We start from the raw sequence: 21,028 nt of genomic DNA on the forward strand, positions 1-21,028 counted from the left end.
ATGTTTGTAGCATTACACCAGGCGTGTATACTAGCGGGTAGTATATTGGCTTGCATCAGGGACGCGGTGGCTCAGTGGGTTAGGACGCTGAGCTTGTCGATCAGAAGGTTGGCAGTTTGGCGGGTCAAATCCCGAGTGCTGCGTAACAGAGTGAGTGCCGGTTACTCGTCCCAGCTTCTGCCAACCTAGCAGTTCGAAAGCACGTAAAAAGGCAAGTAGAAAAATAGGGACCACTATGGTGGGAAGGTAACAGCGTTCCGTGCGCCTTTGGCGTCTAGTCATGCCGGCCACATGACCACGGAGACGTCCTCGGACAAGCGCTGGCTCTTCGGCTTTGAAACGGAGATGAGCACCGGCCCCTAGAGTCGGAAACGACTAGCACGCATGTGCGGGGGAACCTTTACCTTTACCTTTATATTGGCTTGCAAGGTAATCTCAACTTGCATGGAGATTCTCAGTCATGCAGGTCACAGTTATCTCACAGTTTTCACGAGGCAACTTTGAGTTGTCAAACCCACGAATACAATAAGCCAGAAGCTTGTCCACCCCAAGGACAAAACACCCAGACACAAACTGAGCAATGTGATATATGCAGTACAATACAGTGAGCCATGCGCAGATCTGTACCTTGGGGAAACAAAACAGCCACTTCATAAACCCATGGCACAACATAGGAGAGCAAACCCATCAGGACAAGATTCAGCACTCCATCTGCCCTTTAAAAGACAAAGGCCGCTCTTTTGAAGACAGTATTTTGGACAGAGAGGACCGCTGGTTTGAAAGAGGGGTGAACGAGGACATCTATGTCAAAATTGAACAGCCCTCTCTCAACAGAGGGGGAAGGATACGAGATCATCTATCTCCAGTCTACAACACAGTCCTTTCAGCAGTTCCAAGAAGGCTTCCCACCCATGTGCACCATTCAGGTGACTCTGAGGACACAGGAGAACCTCCAGGTGGTCCTTGGCATCTAGTCATGCCAGCCACATGACCACGGAGACGTCCTCGGACAAGCGCTGGCTCTTCGGCTTTGAAATGGAGATGAGCACCGGCCCCTAGAGTCGGAAACGACTAGCATGCATGTGCGGGGAAACCTTTACCTTTTACCTTAAAAGAATGCAAATGACCAGCTGTCTGCAAAGAGTATAAATCCTTCCATTTCCCCCACCATCCAGTCAGAGCTGAAGAAGCTTCTTGGATGAGAAGCGAAACGTCTTCAAAGAAAACAAGAAAGTCCAGTTGCCTTTGGGATGTGAACATGGTTGAGGCCAAAATGGGTCAAAATGATCATTACAGGAGATGCTATGCGTGGTAGGGATATGATTAAGATTAGTCTACATTGTGTCTGCCATACCATAAATTAATAATAGTCTACACTGTGTTTGTCAGGTTTTGGTAATGGTTTTTAAGGCCCTACATGGCATGGGTCCGGAGTACCTCGGGGATCACCTGCTGCCGGCGTCAACTTCCCTCCGCCCTGTGCGTTCCCACAGAGAGGGCCTCCTCAGGGTGCCACCGGTCAGAGAATGTCGGCTGGTGGCCCCCAGGGGGAGGGCCTTCTCTGTGGGCGCCCAGGCTTTATGGAATCAGCTGCCAGTTGAGCTTCGGATGGCACCTGACCTTCGCTCCTTCCGACGCGGTCTGAAGACCTACCTATTTGAGCAAGCCGGCCTGGCCTGATGGGGGATGTGCTGGGGTTTTTATTGGGGATTTTTAATATTATTCTACTGTTTTTAGCTCGGGCTCTTATTTAATTCTTATTTAATTTTTGTATTCTGTATTTTTTATGTGCCCTGTTCACCGCCCTGAGTCCTTCGGGAGAAGGGCGGTATACAAATATAATAAATGAAATGAAATGAAAATGAAAAAAATAGAGGAAATGAATAACCCAAAAAAACAGAGTTGGAAGGGACCTTGGAGGTCTTCTAGTCCAATTTCCTGCTCAAGGAGGGAATCCTAATGCATTGCAAACAAATAGTTGTCCAATATTTTCTTAAAAACCTCCAGTGTTGGAGCACCCACAACTTCTGGAAGCAAGCTGTTCCACTGATTAATTGTTCTAACTATTCTAATGATTGAAAGTTATATTGTTAATGACAGGAAACCTTAGGGAGAGTAGATATATTTGTATACTTTGGTAAGATGTTTATGAAAGTTTAACTAATGGATGTAGAAATATTAAGATGTGTAGTTACTGGAATTGGAGAGCATGTGATCTTTGCTAGGAATGAAAGAAATGACAATTGCTGTGTTTTCTTCTCCTTTTGTCCTTTGGCAAAATGTGAATTTTCTGTCAAGAGCAATATAAATGCAGTGGAAAGAGGGCATTTAAGAACTGTGTGGGCAAAAGTAAAAAACAGGAGGTCAAGAGTTGCCAAATTGCAAAGCAGGTATATAAAAAATAAATGGGATGATAGACGATACCGTTGGCTCATGTCTGTTGAGCGGTTTTAAAAGAGGGAAATGAAAAGTTTAAGGAACTGAAAGCAATGTATAAAAGATTATTTGGAGCAAAGATATCTTGGAAGAATAGAAAGACACGGATAAACATGTTGAAAGTGGAATAAAGTAGATTTAGCCATTTCAAAAATCCTTATTCCTACATCGTTAATTTTTGAGGTTTACTGTTTATAATGCCTTTTCCCCACCTTGCATATTCTGCATATCCCAAAGTGAATCCTACGATGGAGACGTTATGTATATGGTATGTACATAAAAACATGTTAACACTCAACATCAGAAAATCTGTTTTCTTCAGATCTTGAGTTAGACTCTACTCAGGTCTAGTGGGGGGAGGGGTATAGTCATATGAAGAATTCCAACATTAACATCCCCCTCCCCAAATTCTCTTTTCCCAGTTTCTATTGGCCTTTTTAATATCACAAAGAAATGCAGAGAATAGTGCTGAAAAACATGCTGGTTCAAAAATATGTTCTAACCAATGGACATCAACACTGGTCCCTTGCCACTAACAGATCACAGATTACTTTTGGCCCTAGGGTTCTCTGCAGCTGCCCCTTACTGCAAGGAGCAGGTCCTGTTAGATCAACCCAGACCCAGATCTTAATGGACCTTGTAGAGTTTTAGAGGGAACTTGGGTTTTTTGCCAAAGTTCTGGCATCTGGTTTGGCAAGATGTCCTCACTGTAGCTTGGAATGGACAAGCTGATACTGGGGAGTTGTTTGAGGTGCTGGACTTTTCATTTATATTGTGTGTTTTTTGTGGCATTAATAGTTTTATATGAGCTGCCTAGAGTTGTTTTAAGCTGTTCTGCCCTACAAGTCTTCTAAATAAATAAAACCCTGTTCTGCCAATTCCTTGAAGGAAATTGAAACATCAGACTACACAAATTACAATACCACTGTAGAGTTCAAGGTAGTCCACATCGATTGGTGATTGATAGGATGCTCCATGGTCACACACAGGCACACTGCAACGGCTTGGTTTGATTGTAAATACAGTAGCTGGTGTGGAAGTTATCCTAGTCAATTTTATTTTAGGCGGGAACAGCAAGGCGTAGAATACACACGGTGATTTTTACAAAAAAATAAAAATCCTCTTTTCCTTCATCCCACAATAGAATCAACCGATTGTATGAATTATTTAAGTATCCATAGTCCGACTCAATTGTTTGCTGAGACCAGCTCATTTGGCAAGCCAAATATTGAAAAGTAAATGAAATTCAGCATCACAGATCTTCTTTGCAAGCTGGGGAAGGCAATGTTGAAAGAAAAAATCTTCATCAGGGTCCAGTCCAAGCTGGGTATAATCAAAATGGAGACTGCTTTAGAAAGAAGGTCGTAGTTTATTGAAGCGCAGAGCCAGACAGAAAGATGGCTGTGGAAAAAGGTGACCACATGTAGTAGGGAGCGGTGGGCTTTTAGACCTTCTTGGGCTTTTGTTTGGAGTTGTTTCTGTGGCATGAACTTTGACCTGAGCTTTTGAGTCTGTCCTTTTTGGTATTCTGATGGCGGTGGGTTAATCCTATTATGTCCCAAAGGTCATATCCTGCTTCCCTGTGGCTGCAGCTGATGACTGTTGGATTTTTCGGTGTGAGGGATTGTTGATTCTAGGGATCTTTCTTTCTAATCCCAGTTTCTTGGCTCCAATCTTTCTGACAAGATTATCACATCTGCATTACTGCAGACCTGGTTTCTGCTGAGTTTTCTGGCTGGGGGCGAAGAGAAGTCTCTGTCTTTTTTTAAAGGAGAAATATATTCTGCCTTTTTAATATTCCCCAAAACATTTCTTTTTCTGCATTCTTCCCACAGCAAGAAACGGGAAGTTATTTTATTCTGCATCTTCTCCATGGCCTAACGCAGGAATTGCCCGTCTTTCCAAGAGGAAAAAGCATACTGAAATTTCAAGAAAAAATTCTAGTTTATTCAAAAATGAATACACTATGTTTAGAATTCCATCAAGGTGACGTTAAGCCGACATGTGACTGTTTTGAAAAAGGACAGTTCTGTCTCTATCAACGCTTCACAGCAGTGGCTGCCTGGATGAAGAGGCAGGTTTGGTGAAATCCTATCGAAGTATGCGTCACACAGTGTGAGTACTATGACACTTGGTCAACAACTGCCATTTCTGGAAGCAGTCTCATAAGCGTGTACAGTAACTTTTCCTGTTTGAGGATCAAAATGAAGTTTCCCTCTAGAAATCGCAGGTATGAAGACCTGCACAGGCTTCCTCAGTAACATCTGTGCTCGTGAATCCAATTTAACTGAATTTGTAATATCGCTTTTCTTTTCTGGCTGTCTCAGGTTTTATCCCAAAGGAACAAAATAAGGGCAGAGAACTCGCTATGCAGAGACTTCACACTGAGACAGTAAGTTTGTGTAAATGCTAACAGGTTTGGCTCATTGATGTTGTAGAGATTATAATTGGTCTGTCAGTGTTAAACATTTCCTTTCACAAATGATAGGGAAGGCTACTCAATTAGCACAGAGCAAGGAACGTGGCAGGTCCTGTGAAGGATGCAACAATACAACATGGCACTATTCTGCCTTTGGAAAGCCTTGTTACTAAGTGCCAAAAATCATCTACAAATCACACATTATTTTCTTTTGCACTTGGCTGGCGTTCAGTGACTTGAAGCCTGATCATCGTGTATAAAATAAAAAAGTGCATCCTTGGCCTATCATTTTTCAACAGAAAAATAATGACCATTATACAATGCATTCAAAACCATCATTCATAATCTCTCTTCTTCTTCTTCTTCTTCTTCTTCTTCTTCTTCTTCTTCTTCTTCTTCTTCTTCTTCTTCTTCTTCTTCTTCTTCTTCTTCTCCTTCTCCTTCTCCTCCTCCTCCTCCTCCTCCTCCTCTCCTCCTCCTCCTCCTCTCCTCCTCCTCCTCCTCTCTTCTTCTTCTTCTTCTTCTTCTTCTTCTTCTTCTTCTTCTTCTTCTTCTTCTTCTTCTTCTTCTTCTTCTTCTTCTTCTTCTTCTTCTTCTTTTCTTATCCTCCTTTTTTCTTATCCTTTTTCTCACTATTTCCTTCCTTCTCTTTCTCCTCTTTCTCTTCCTTCTTGTCCTTCTTTTTCCCACTATCTCCATCACTCTCTTTTCCTTCTCCTTCTCCTCCTCCTCCTCCAAAGTCCTATTAGAAGATGGTAGATAAAATTGAGGGACAAAGACAAAGCCCCAGGTTTCATCAAACAATCATTCTCTTACAAGATTAACCGGACAAGCAATAATAGTCTTCAAACCATTAGGCTTTGTTTGCTTCAAATAAACTATTTCATGTTTACAGTTTGCAAATCACAGTGCAAAAATGTTTTACACATGATAAAGGGAAGAAAAATAGAGACCTTTCAAAACTGGGCTGAAGGACTGAATCTTGCCCCCCCCCCACCCCCGGTCTGACTGACATCTTATAATTGTCTTGTGCTTCTTTGTGTCAGAATCTAGGAGAAAATGAACTGTCAATATAGTATAAAAAATTACTAGCTATGCCTTTGTTAGGCCCACTTCAAAATTCTAGGTCTTCAGTCAATAGAAGGTAGCAAATTGCTGTGGGGAATATTATGTGCTTCATGCCTCAAAAGAGAATGCAAGATTAAACAGGAAAACTGCTTTCGCAACAGTTCAAAAATAAGTACATTTTAAAAGTGAGTCATCAGATTTCAGCGAGTCCTCGGAAAACACTGCTTCACATACGGTTCATTATTTGCTGAGATCCAACTTGAGAAAGATGCTGCTAATTTTTTTAAAAAAGTTCTTTGAACTCCTTCCCTATCCAAATGTTAACTCTAATTATAAACAAAAATTGTCACAAAGTGGCAAAACCTGAGCTATAAATACTGATTTGCAAAGATCCAGGAATTGAGAATCGTGTACGGATAAACTTGGACTGGTCTATTTTTTAAAAATAAATAAACAAATAAATTACATTCCCAAGACTTAAGACGTGGAACAGACATAAACCAAGGCATTTGAACATTCCTAATCAGGTTGTGTATGAGCAGAGGGAATAACACCCTGGTGCCTTAGAACTTTACACAAAGCAAATAAAAGAATGTTCTTGAAAGTCACAGTGAGAGTTATTCTTGTAGCTGAATTACTATTAGCTACAAGCTGATCCAGAGACATCCCTAATAATCAGAACTTACTGTAGTACTGCTAGGTTGCTGAGATGTCAGACTCCTGAAACATGTCCCAATGCAATACTAGCAACAACATAATTCACATTTACATTGAATATTCCAAAGGCTAGCTTCTAATGGGCTTCACAGCTCATATCCTGGGCTGCCTTAAATCTGGATTCAGCCATTGGTTGATGTTCAAATGCCAGACTGAGGTTGCAACTGTGATCCATTTCACCTTTTGCAAATTGACTAAAGCTTACTCCAGAATAGCATCCAATATATTCAGTGGGGCTCGCTCATGAACAAACCTGCCTAGTATTGCCTTTTATATCCAACAAGCTGCATTGAAACCATGTTTTTATTACCCTGTAATCACTGCAAAATGCAGTATTTTAGGGTGGGGGGAAACAGAGCTTTGAGTGTATTCTTTATATTGAACACTGGGCACTATCTAACAAAATGAAATTCAATTGTGAAAAAAGTAAGGTTCTACATTTAGGCAGGAAAAATCAAATGCACAGGTATAGTATAGGTGGTACCTTGCTCAATAGTAGTAACTGTGAGAGAGATCTCGCAGTCCTAGTGGACAATCACTTCAATATGAGCCAGCAGTGTGCTGCAGCTGCCAAAAAAGCCAACACAGTGCTAGGCTACATTAACAGAGGGATAGAATCAAGATCACATGAAGTGTTAATACCACTTTACAACGCCTTGGTAAGGCCACACCTGGAATACTGCATCCAGTTTTGGTCACCACGATGTAAAAAAGATGTCGAGATTCTAGAAAGAGTACAGAGAAGAGCAACAAAGATGACTGGGGGATTGGAGGCTAAAACATACATGGAACGGTTGCTGGAATTGGGTATGTGTAGTTTAATGAGGAGAAGGGTGAGGGGTGACCTGATAGCAGTGTTCCAATATCTCAGGGGCTGCCACAAAGAAGAGGGAGCCAAGCTATTCTCCAAAGCACCTGAAAGCAGGAAAAGAAGCAATGGATGGAAACTAGTCAAGGAGAGAAGCAACCTAGAACTAAGGAGAAACTTCCTGACTGTTAGAACAATTAACCAGTGGAACAACCTGCCTCCAGAAGCTGTGAATGCTCCAACACTGGAAGTTTTTAAGAAGAGACTGGCCAGCCACTTGTCTGAAATTGTATAGGGTTTCCTGCCTTAGCAGGGGGTTGGACTAGATGACCTCCAAGGTCCCTTCCAACTTCTTCTTCTTCTTCTTCTTCTTCTTCTTCTTCTTCTTCTTCTTATTATTATTATTATTATTATTATTATTATTATTATTATTATTATTATTATTATTATTATTATTATTATTATTATTATTAGTTTGTTTTTTGTCCTGTTGAGATCTATTCTGTTGATTTTATTCTTAATAATTAAAAAAAAGAAATCATAGTTTAGGATCTTTCTCAACAAAATAGGTTGATTTTGTAGCAAATGTGCTATATGATCAACACACTAATTCATTGGAAAGCCATACTGCAAATGATTATTATTAAAAACTCAAACATTTATAGGCCTTGACCATACTATAAATAAAGCTCCTTAATACCATTTCACAGTGTTTAAAAAAACTGAAATGTTCATATAAAATAGTGATAACAACTCCATAAGTAACTAAGCACTTTTTTACACAATGGATTTGCACCAGTTTAAGAGGGTCAGATCTGACCTCTTAACATTAGAGCCTTGGTGGAGCAGTGGGCTAATGCCTCCTTAAGTAACACCAGCTGCCTGCAATTATTGCAGGTTCGCATCTCACCAGGCTCAAGGTTGACTCAGCCTTCCATCCTTCCGAGGTAGGTAAAATGAGGACCCAGATTGTTGGGGGCAATTAAGCTGACTTTGTAATAATGCCGCTTGGGGGGTGTATGAAAGCCCTAATAAGCAGGCATATACATAGAATGAAGGCTACTGCTAAGCTTGTAAGCCGCCCTGAGTCCTTAAGTAACACCAGCTGAGGACCCAGATTGTTGGGGGCAATTAAGCTGACTTTGTAATAATGCCACTTGGGGGGTGTATGAAAGCCCTAATAAGCAGGCATATACATAGAATGAAGGCTACTGCTAAGCTTGTAAGCTGCTCTGAGTCTTCGGAGAAGGGTGGGATATAAATGGAATTAAAATAAAATAAATAAATAAAATTAGCTATGTTAGGAGCTGTGGTGGCTTAGTGGTTAGAATGCAGTATTGCAAGGTGACTCTGCCCACTGCCAGCAATTCGATCCTCACCAGTTCAAGGTTGACTCAGCCTTCCATCCTTCCGAGATCTGTAAAATGAGGACCCAGATTGTTGAGAGCAATAGGCTGACTCTGTAAACTGTTTAGAGAGGGGCTGTCAAGCACTGTGAAGTGGTATATAAGTCTAAGTGCTATTACTATTGCTCCTTCCTTCCATCCTTCCTTCCTTCCTTCCTTCCTTCCTTCCTTCCTTCCTTCCTTCCTTCCTTCCTTCCTTCCTTCCTTCCTTCCTTGATGGCACCATGATTAGAATGCCATATGGCAGGAGTTCCACTGCCAGGAGTTCAATCCTGACCAGTTCAAGGTTGACTCAGCCTTCCATCTTTCCAAGGTTGGTAAAATGAGGACCCAGATTGTTGGGTGGCAATATGCTCTGTAAACCACTTAGAGAGGGCTGTAAAGTGGTATATAAATCTAAGTGCTATTGCAATGGGTCCTCATTTTACCAACCTTGGAAGGATGGAAGGCTGAGTCAACCTTGAACTGGTCAAGATTGAACTCCTGGCAGTGGAACTCCTGCAATATGGCATTCTAATCATGGTCAGAAGAAAAGTTGAAATTGCAACAAACATGACCTTTTTATCCTGTGGTACAACATTTTAATATTGGCAGCAGCTGTTGCCTCATCCTACTGCTTGGGTTCTTATTTCACAGGGTCTTTGCAATGAAAAAGAGGAATGGGGGTTTGATGGCTTAGCAGCTCCCTCTTGTAGAAATCTTATAATGTATGTGTGGGGGGAAAATATGAGTTAGAAGAAAGGGTGTTGGTGCCTTTTTCTTCATTTTCTATGGAGGAGGGATGAATATGGGAGAAACTGTTATTCCAGAACTGCAAGAGGACTTAGATCAATGCCATCTTTTACACAAGGGGTCTTCAAACTTGGCCTTTTTTATGACTTGTGGACTTCAACTCCCAGAATTGCTCAGCCAGTGTGCCTGGCTGAGGAATTCTGGGAGTTGAAGTCTACAAGCCATAAAAGGGCCAAGTTTGAAGACCCCTGCTTTACACTCTCCTATTAGTCTGTTAGAGAGATTACTAACTCATGGCATTTTCAGGGTTTGAAAATCAAGCAGAAGTAACCACAATTACAGTCTAGCTTCAAGTGATGGAAGAACTGAGAGAGTCTGGAAAGTAACCACAATGGTCACCTCTTTGTCTTCAGTGCTGAATTAAAAGTATTTTTGTAAGCATAGCTCAATATCGTTTTTGAAAAACACCTTCTAATTGGTTTTTCCTACATAACCTTTCCCACCAGTTTTCATTAAAATATAACAGTCTTTTTTCAGCTGTTATCCCAGGCATATGGGAATTCCCATTGGCATGGAAGTTATCCTTAATATCAATAGAGCCGTACAGAAACACAAAAAAAGTTCAGAATTGTATCAGTCTAAATATGGATGTGTTGCTGTTTTTTTGCTGGCGCATAAAAGAGCTTTCTTTTTCTAAGGAGATGAGCTGCCTTATCTTTTTAAGGTGATCATCAGCCTGGATTTTATGAAGCCTCCTGAATAATTGGAGATACAGCATCAGAAAATTCCATGTTTGGCTTAGAAATTGTCTCAGCAGAGAATGCAAAACATGTTCCTTCTTTGTAGGCATGCTCAAATAAAAAGTGCATCAATTTTCTTTCTTTTTTTTTCCTTCCCACCCTGTTATTGGCAGCTGGGGGAAGTTCAGCTAGCCAAGATCTAATTGCAAAGTGTGTGCTGGTTTTCTTGTCTCTCCTCAGTGTATGATTAAAGTAAAAAAAAAAAAAAAAGGAAGCCTTAGCAGCAGGCACGCGCCTCCGAGTCTCAATATCAGCTCCAAACTTCCTGAATATGAAGTTAAAGCTTATGAAGTTATTCTGAAACCCAGAAAGGAAAGAATGAGAGCTCAATGTGATAGTTATCGAAAGTGGCTGAATCGTTGTATTCATATCAGCAAGTGTCATAACATTCCAGTAGTACCATTTTTGGCATCTGCACCTTCTTCTAAAGCGTTGTGAACTGTAGAGCATTTGATATCCATCCCAAACGCAAGGGGAAGCATGTTAATCCTGCTTTATCGTCCATCATTTTTCCAAAATGCACAGCTCTCTTTCTCCTCTGTTTTGAACGCCTGGCTAGAGCTCTCAAAACCATCACGTAGGGATAAAGATGAATAATCTATAATACAGATTGGGTGAGATCTGGTTCAAAAACAGTAACAGTGAGAGGGACCTTGGAGTCCTCGTGGACGACCACTTGACTACGAGCCAGCAGTGTGCGGCAGCAACCAAATCAGCTAATACAAATCTTCGTTGTATAAACAGGCATAGAATCAAAATCATGTGAAGTATTAGTACCACTTCATAAAGCCTTAGTAGGCCCACACCTGGAATCCTGCAATCAGTTTTGGACACCACATTACAAAAAAAGAAATTGAGACTGTGGGAAAAGTGCAAAGAAGAGCAACTAAGATGATTAAAGGCCTGGAGACTAAAATATATGAAGAACGCTTGCAGGATTTGGGTTTGGCTAGTCTAGAGAAATGGACTCGGGGTGACAAGATAGTAGTATTCCAGTATTTGCGAACTTGCCACAAAGAGGAGAGGGTCAACTTATTTATCAAAGCACCTGTAGGCAGGACAACAAACAATGAACAGAACAGAACAGAACAGAACAGAACAGAACAGAACAGAACAGAACAGAACAGAACAGAACAGAACAGAACAGAACAGAATAGAATAGAATAGAATAGAATAGAATAGAGCTGGAAGGGGTCTTGGAGGTCATCTAGTCGAACCCCCTGCTCAGGCAGGAAACCCTATCATTTCAGACAAATTGTTGTCCAATCTTTTAAAAAAAACTTCCAGTGTTGGAGCATTCATAACTTCTGGAGACAAGTTGTGCCACTGATTAATTGTTCTAACTGTCGGGAAATTTCTTCTTAGTTCTAGGTTGCTTCTCTCTCTGATTAGTTTCCATCCATTGTTTCTTGTCCTGCCTTCATTCCCCACCATCCAGTCAGAGCTGAAAAAGCTTCTTGAATGGGAAGCTAAACACCTTCAAAGAAAAACAAGGAAGTCCAGTTGCTTCGTGAAAAAGCATCTTTGGGATAACTGTGACCTGGATGACTGAGAATCTCCATAGAATGAATGAACGATACTCATTCTCATTAGATCAAGGGTTTATCTATTTAATCAAGGTATCACTGCAAATTGTGTTTACCATGCCTAGCCAGAGTAACTAACATAGAGGTGTTAAATCGTATAAAACCAGACACATCACTAGAAGCTAAAATCATAAGACTACATCTGATTTACTTTGGCCATGTCATGTGTGCAAATTCATTGGAGAAGGCAATGATGCTAGGAATGGTTTGTGGAACAAGAAGAAGGGGCAAGCGAAGACCACACAGGCTTGACAACATCAAAGTGCACATCCAGCAATTTAAAAGATTTATTTTTTTATTTTTATTTTAATTCCATTTATATCCCGCCCTTCTCCGAAGACTCAGGGCGGCTTACAAGCTTAGCAGTAGCCTTCATTCTATGTATATGCCTGCTTATTAGGGCTTTCACACACACCCCCAAGCGGCATTATTACAAAGTCAGCTTAATTGCCCCCAACAATCTGGGTCCTCATTTTACCTACCTCGGAAGGATGGAAGGCTGAGTCAACCTTGAGCCTGGTGGGACTTGAACCTGCACTAATTGCAGGCAGCTGGTGTTACTTAAGGAGGCATTAGCCCACTGCTCCACCAAGGCTATTCTATTCTATTCTATTCTATTCTATTCTATTCTATTCTATTCTATTCTATTCTATTCTATTCTATTCTATTCTATTCTATTCTATTCTATTCTATTCTATTCTATTCTACTGTATTCTATTCTATTCTATTCTATTCTGTTCTGTTCTGTTCTGTTCTGTTCTGTTCTGTTCTATTCTATTCTATTCTTTTTTTAAATCCCATTTATATCCCGCCCTTCTCCGAATACTCAGGGCGGCTTACAATCTAAGCACAAATTAAATGTGCTTAGCAGTAGCCTTCATTCTATGTATATGCCTGCTTATTAGGGCTTTTGCCCCCCCCCAGCAGCATTATTACAAAATCAGCTTAATTGCCCCCAACAATCTGGGTCCTCATTTTACCTACCTCGGAAGGATGGAAGGCTGAGTCAACCTTGAGCCTGGTGGGATGCGAACCTGCACTAATTGCAGGCAGCTGGTGTTACTTAAGGAGGCATTAGCCCACTGCTCCACCAAGGCTGCTCCACCAAAGATGAACATCCAACAATTGAAAGAAGCTATGCTTGACAGGGGAGCATGTAGAGCCTTGCCTTTAAGGTCACCAGGAGTCGGAAATGACTGAATGGTTAAAACAACAACACTTACTGCACATTAGAGCAATTACCATGTAATTATGCTAATGAAATAACTTGACAGAAGTGAAGATGGTTTCTGTTCGGCAATGGTATATTTGAAGCACTGCCTTTGTCTGCGCGTGTGTGTTGTCATGTGTGCAACAGGCAAAGAAAGTGGACAGAGTTTTGATTGCACTGTCACGCTTGCTGTCTTGACTTGTCAATACCCTGCAGACACTCCTGACAGCATTCCATATATCTGTCCATGCCCATGTAATTTTGTAATTTGTAATCCACCAAACTAAAAACCATCGTAGGACAGCCACGTTTAATCCATGGCAAGATCAAGTGTCAGCTTTACAATGACATTTCAAAAGTCATCCTCAGAAGCAGAAAAAACAGTTTATTACCCTCTTGGAAGGCTGATAGTAGGACTCACTACTAGTATTACTTACCTGAACCTCCAGGGTTTTTTTTTTAAATTGCATTTGAGCAGATAGGACCTCAACTTCCTTGGCCTAGCAAGATTTCTCAATGCAGTCCTAGTTCAGCTAATCAAGTGTTTCACCTGATGCATTTTCTGCCTGAAGGAGGCTGACTGCCTTGAAGAAATATAGGCAATAAGGTTGCACTTATCTTTTGAAATAGGACCTTTAGAACAGGCAGGATTAAGTGCTTCGGTAGAGAAAACAACTGTATCTTTCTTTCAGATTTCCACAGCCCCGTTCTAAGCGGTTCCTGTCTGTCCTATTTTAAAACCACAGTCTATCAAAAAAGAAAAAAAAGTAGCAATTTGTTGTTGTTGTTTTAAAAAAAATGCAAACACTGCAGATTGCAAACAATGCATTCTCCTTTTATTAGCTATGATAAATGAAGAGTTAGTGAATCAGTGCAAATGGCTTTGTAAAATCTCTCCGAAAGTCAGAAGATTATCGGAGGTTGAAAAGGGATAGGATACGTAAGGACGATAAATTTTACCGCATTTTTCTAAGTACTATTTACACTAAAGTTATAAAGAGATTTTTTTTAACACAGATGGTAACACACAATATTATTTGGAATTTAATTTTACTTCGTCTCCCTCACAAAGGTGTACGTTGACAATGTGTTTGGCATATTAACATTTTTATGTGGCAGTGTTGTGATGCTATCTCAGGCAATCTGTCCACAATCTCTGCCCAAGCATGAAATACTATTAGATAAATAATTAGATTAGTAAACACTTATTTCATCAGAGAAAGCTTAGTGTCTTAGTATACGGGCGCAGAATCGTATACTGATACGATTCCTACAGTGCTGTTACACTAACTGATGAATCCGAACCTTTAATATTGATGGTGGATATTTGATTCTATAACAAAGATGTCTAATAATAAAGAGACTCTCCTGATTAAAAATGCTTTGTGTTTCTGAAGATCCCATGGAACGATGATAGTCTGGGAGAGTAAGAGAGGCAATGGGTGTTGCGTTCATTGGGATCTTATTGTTGGATACCAATAACTTTATACAGTGGAAATAATCTGTAGGAAGAGAAACACTAAAATTAGGAGTATGACTTTTTCTAAGGAAAGAATATTGGGAATTGTGCAAAAGAAGGAAAAAGATCAGCTTTGTTTAGAAAGAACATGCGATAGGCAATCGGAGTTACTTAAGTCCAGGGGTCTTCAAACCTGGCCCTTTTATGACTTGTGGACTTCAACTCCCTGAATACTGGGAGTTGAAGTCCACAAATCATAAAAGGGCCAAGTTTGAAGACCCCTGCTTAAGTCTATCTGCAGCCTATGTAATGTGCTCTCCTCTATGTGGTGTGTGTGTGTGTGTGTGTGTGTGTGTGTGTGTGTGGAGAGAGAGAGAGAGAGAGAGAGAGAGAGAGAGAGAGAGAGAGAGAGAGAGAGAGAGAGAGAGAGAGAGAGAGAGAGAGAGAGAGAGAGAGAGAGAGAGAGAGAGAGAATCTGTGGTGGCAAAGAAGGCTATAGCTCTAGATAGAACAATTTACAACAAATAGATTATGAGTCAGATAAATGTTTAAATTGCACAGGTCAAAGTCAGAAAAGAGAGAAGAAGACAACTGGGAGAGGAAGGAAGTGAGGGAAGCCATGAGAGTATCAGTATAACCAATAAAAGGCATGCTACAAAAAGATATAGAATATCAATATTCATTCATTCATTCATTCTGTTTTTACAGCCGCCCATCTTTCATTTGAGATTCTAGATAGCTAAGAAAAACAGTAAACTCAGTACAAATAAAATAACAACAGACTACAAATCAAAGCCATAAAACGTTATCGGAGGGAGATTAAAATTCATGCATCATAATCAGCAATGTCATTTAGGAGGCTCCAGGTCACAACTAGGTCTTCAAGCATTAGTGCTCAACCACGCTTTCGGAGATAAGGAAAGTGCAGAATCTTCTTCTCTCTGTCTCTACATTGGTTGTTTCCAGTCATCAGATTTTTAGGCAGAGGAAAATAGATGGAGCCAAAAATGAGGATTTGTGTGACAGCTGTTGTGTAGTGGGTTCTGGAGCGCAGGAAGGACGCCAAGACGATGAGTACAGCATGGCAGATCTTTATTAGGTGGAAGTGACTGTACTGGGGAATAGGGGTTACCTGTCCTCCTTTTATACCTGGCCAGGTGAGCAGCCGGCCAATCCGTTTGAACCTCTGTTTCCCGCCAAAACTGGGTTCCCGCCAAAACAGTTACAGTTCAACACCCCCTGGTGGTGACTGCTATGTAAGTGTGTATGTGTTCACTTCACCTGGATACATAACAACAGCTGTTCTGTTCCAGCCTACGACCGGCCCTGTTTGAATGTCAGGGACAACCCCTTTTTATAATCAACAGGCTGGAAAAAAACCCAACCAAATTTATTTACAAAGAGTTCAAACAAAAGTTAAATGAAAAGTTCAAACAAGACTTAAACCAAAAGGTTAAACAAGAGTTAAACAAGAATAACAGACCAGGACTCTAGCAGAAGATCTTCAAACAGTTGCCTTCAGCAACCGGCACCTCCCACACCTTCCCCTTTTATCAGCAGTCCCAAGGCATGGCTTCTCATTGCCTTCTCCCGAGTTGCCTCATTGCTTTCCTCTGTTCTGCTCTGCTAGATTGCCTCCTGCTCCTAGCATCCCTGAACAGAGCCAGATGTGGATCGTCTTCTTCCAATCCCTCATGCTCATACAGCTGAGTCTGAGGAGGAACAAGACGGGAGGGGCCTGGCTGAGAGTTCTGCAGTGCATCAGAACCTTCCTCTGACACCAAAGGCTCTCCAAACCCTTCCTCCTCCTCCTCCTACTCTTCAGAATCATCAGATTCAGCTGCCGAAACCACAGGCTGCCACTGAATCACAACAACGGCGTCATGGCTCCCATGATACAGTAGTGGACAAAATTGTGGGAACCTTTTGGGAAAAGTGTATTTTTGAGGTTTGATGGCTAATAACACCACTTTTTTTGGGAGTAGTACCATAAAATTATATATCAATGAAAAGATAAATTAATGAAGAATGTAATGCAACAAGGTTTGTTCAATTATCTGTACTGTATTCTATGAAAAGTTACAGCCAAATAACCCGAAAAAGGAAGCACAACTTGCTTAGGTTGATATCAGGTAGCTTTCCTTCATCTGATTGTAGCCAATGAGCCTGAGTGTTTAGACAGCCAATTGGGTGTCATCTTCTTTTAGCAATGAGCCAATCAGATCACAGTAGGATTCAGTTATTGATGTCATGTACTGAAGCTGAGAGGAGGACATTTGTCAGTGTGTCATGTGATCGCTATCAAGTTGGTTGGCGGTTCTTTTGTGATCTTTCATTGAGTGAGCTTGTAAAACGTAATAAAATTAAAGTCATGGTGCAAAGAGTTGACTGGTCTCCCAGAAAGCGATGTAAAATAGTATTATTAAGAGAACAAGGCTACAGTTCTAAAGAAATTAGAAGAAAAATTGGTGGAAACTTAACCAGAAGTGGCATTTCTACTGTATACTTTTCCCAAAAGGTTTCCACCATTTTGGCCACTACTGTATCCACTCTCCCATTCTGAGCGATTGTTACCCAGATTGTTTGAAGAACAGCACAGAAAATAGTGGGAGACTGATTGAGAGGAACTGACCCAGAGCAGAGAGATTACTCACAAAGACAAAAAAGGTTAGGGGAACAAGAATCTGCTCCTAATGCCAGCAATATTGAATCCTGCAGTCCATGACCAAGGTATCAAGAGAATGGGTATTTGAAAGGCAGTTTTACAATGGTGGAGATAGGACATACTATAAAAGCACCCTGAAATCTAGCCAAGACGTTTTTCCTCAATATCATATAAACTGAGCAAATAAAACTCTTAAGACTGGGCATGTGAAAAGTCTTCTCCAGCTTGTAAGGTAAAGGTAAAGGTTCCCCCACACATGCATGCTAGTCGTTTCCAACTCTAGGGGCCAATGCTCATCTCCGTTTGAAAGCCGAAGAGCCAGCGCTTGTCCGAGGACGTCTCCGTGGTCATGTGGCCGGCATGACTACATGCCAAAGGTGCATGGAACGCTGTTACCTTCCCACCGGAGTGGTCCCTATTTTTCTACTTGCATTTTGACATGCTTTCGAACTGTTAGGTTGGTAGAAGCTAGGAAGAGTAACAGGCGCTCACTCTGTTACGTGGCACTCGGGATTCGACCCGCCAAACTGCCGACCTTCTGATTGACAAGCTCAGCATCCTAACCCACTGAGCCACTGTGTCCCTTCCACCTTGTAAAGCAGAAGTAAATAATGAAATCATGGAAGCAGCCGCTTATTACAGATTTGACAAAACTCTCCACTTCGTGATTGTTCAGAATTGATTTTTATCCACAGTGGAAAAACGAGAGAGATAGCTGGATTTCAAGCAGGAAAGTCACATACGAACTCATTACTGGGCTTCATCCTAAAGAGCGAAGGTCATTGGAGAAAATGCAAATCATGGGCCAAGTGTTTGTCTCTCCCTTAGTTGTATCTGATATTGTCTGTTTGCATGGATGACCAACCTCCTCGCATGCAATTTCCAACAAATAAAATGAAAATCAACCCCAAACATCTGGAGACAACTGTGACCCAGGGCTTTCTGCAAGGAAGGACATTGACCTCAACCCCCTTCATTTACACACACAGAAATATCAGCCCATTGTTCCTTTTGTGAGAAGCTTTCTTTGGCCTGACAGCTGAGCCATAACATCGTAGGCAAGGTAATTTATCTAGATTAAATGGTCACTAACTGCCGCATTAGAAAAAACTATTCACCTCTTATGCTGCCAACCAATTTAGACCAAATACAGATAAACTCAAATTAGCCACATCCACTGGCACAATCAAGATGCAAAACAGGGAGATGAACCGGAACGTGATACGGTAGCATCATTGTAAAATCCTGATATACCTCTTTGATTTCACACATATAAAAAGAAACTGAAAGATAATATCATGATTCATGCAATCATTATCTAAAAGCTTGTGAACTCCCATTGGAGGATACAGCTAACAACCACCAGAAACTCACAAACATCCTTCACAGGTTGCATTTGTATGTTACATATGCATACTCTATATGTATTTTCTATGTGCAGATTAATATTAGTTGTATGCTTTAGCTGGAACAGCCAGTCCAAACATCTGAAAAACTGTACAGGGAAAGAATGGCTTGTGCAGGTTGTGTGCTTAGTCAAATTCCAACTCACCAAATGCAACCATTTGGCATAACAACATATTGTAGCAACTTGCCAATCACCCTCCCCCCACGGGTCTAGGAAAACCCATCGTGGCCAACTCACCTTGGTTAGCTCGCCAATGTAGTTCAGCACTGTATTAATCATTTTATTCATATGCTTTTATCATTGGTGACCACGTTTTCATCAAAATTGTTGTGACTCTTGTATTACTGGATTGACTTTATTTTATTATTATTATTGCCTATGGTTCCATGCAAATTCATTTAACTTCTATATTTGTTGAATTGTCCTGCTGTGACTTGACCGCTGTGAGTTGGCCATGGTGAGTTGTCCCATTCTGCCCTCCACAAGAAGATTCCATTGTCAAACCAATAAGAGTTGTCTTTGAAGAGTTGTCTTTGGTGGGGGAGGAAGCATATTGAAACATATAGATAGATAGATAGATAGATAGATAGATAGATAGATAGATAGATAGATAGATAGATAGATAGATAGATAGATAGATAGATAGATAGATAGATAGATAGATAGATACACCAGGGGTAGGCAACAACAACAACAGCAGCAGCAACAACAACAACAGCAACAACAATAACAACAACAGTAATAATTATAATTATAAAGTTGGAAGGTACCTTGGAGGTCATCTAGTCCAACCCCCTTCTCAGGCAGGAAACCCTATACCATTTGAGACAAATGGCTGTCCAGTCTCTTCTTAAAAACTTCCAGTGTTGGAGCATTCACAGCTTCTGGAGGCAGGTTGTTCCACTGATTAATTGTTCTCACAGTCAAGAAATTTCTCCTTAGTTCTAGGTTGCTTCTCTCCTTGATCAGTTTCCATCTGTTCCTTCTTATCCTGCCTTCAGGTGCTTTGGAGAATAGCTTGACTCCCTATTCTTGTGGCAGCCCCTGAGATATTGGAACACTGCTATCATGTCACCCCTTGTCCTTCTCTTCATTAAACTACACATACCCAATTCCAGCAACTGTTCCTTATATGTTTTAGCCTCTTGTCCCCTAATCATCTTTTTTGCTCTTCTCTGTACTCTTTTTAGAGTCTCAACATCTTTTTTACATCGTGATGACCAAAACTGGATGCAGTATTCCAAGTGTGACCTTACCAAGGCATTGTAAAGTGGTATTAATACTTCACGTGATCTTGATTCTATCCCTTTGTTCATGCAGCCCAACACTGTGTTGTTCTTTTTTGGCAGCTGCAGCACACTGCTGGCTCATATTGAAGTGATTGTCCACTAGGACTCTGAGATCCCTCTCACAGTTACTACTATTGAGCAAGGTACCACCTATACTATACCTGTACATTTGGTTTTTCTTGCCTAAATGTAGAACCTTACTTTTTTCACCATTGAATTTCATTTTGTTAGATAGCGCCCAGTGTTCAGTTCTGTCCAGATCCTGCTGTATCTTAAGCCTGTCTTCTGGAGAGTTGGCTATTCCTGCCAGCTTGGTGTCGTCTGCAAATTTGATGAGCTCCCCATCTATCCCCTCGTCTAAATCATTGATGAACAGGTTGAAGAGCACTGGGCTCAGAACAGAGCCCTGGGGCACCCCACTACACACTTCCCTCCATGTAGATGCAGTTCCATTGAGGACCACACACTGAGCATGGCCTGTCAGCCAGCTACGAATCCATCTGGTGGTGATGCTGTCTAACCCACATTTTTCTATCTTATCAAGTAGTAGGTTGTAATTTACTGAATCAGCCATGCTGATTCAGGAATTCTGGGATTTGAAGTCCAAAAGCCATAACAGAGCCAAGGTTGCCTACCCCTGCCCTACACCAATCTGAACTTTAGGAAGCCAAATTCAAAATAACATTCTCAGATATCCCAATTTTGTGCACCTCTCTTTTCATTAGAACAGAGGAAGGAGTGCTAATATATTCTCTTCTGTGCCTTAATTCTTCTGTTTGAAAGAGGCAGCAAAAAGTGATATTGCAGAGATACTATTCCTCCAACTGACACAAAATCAGTTGCTTCTGGACTTGCCAATCTCTCAACTGTTGACCGATTGGCTTCTTCTTCTGTAGTACCCTCAGATCACCGGATCACATTCAGAATCTTCTCTGCCCACAACTGGCCTCAATTCCCGTTAGTAGCAAACCATATATTCTCAGAAAAGCCAACGACATTCCTCTATCGTGCATTTATAAATGTGA

This window comes from Vipera berus (assembly GCF_964194415.1).
Source record: "Vipera berus genome assembly, chromosome: 4".
NCBI lineage: Eukaryota > Metazoa > Chordata > Lepidosauria > Squamata > Viperidae > Vipera > Vipera berus.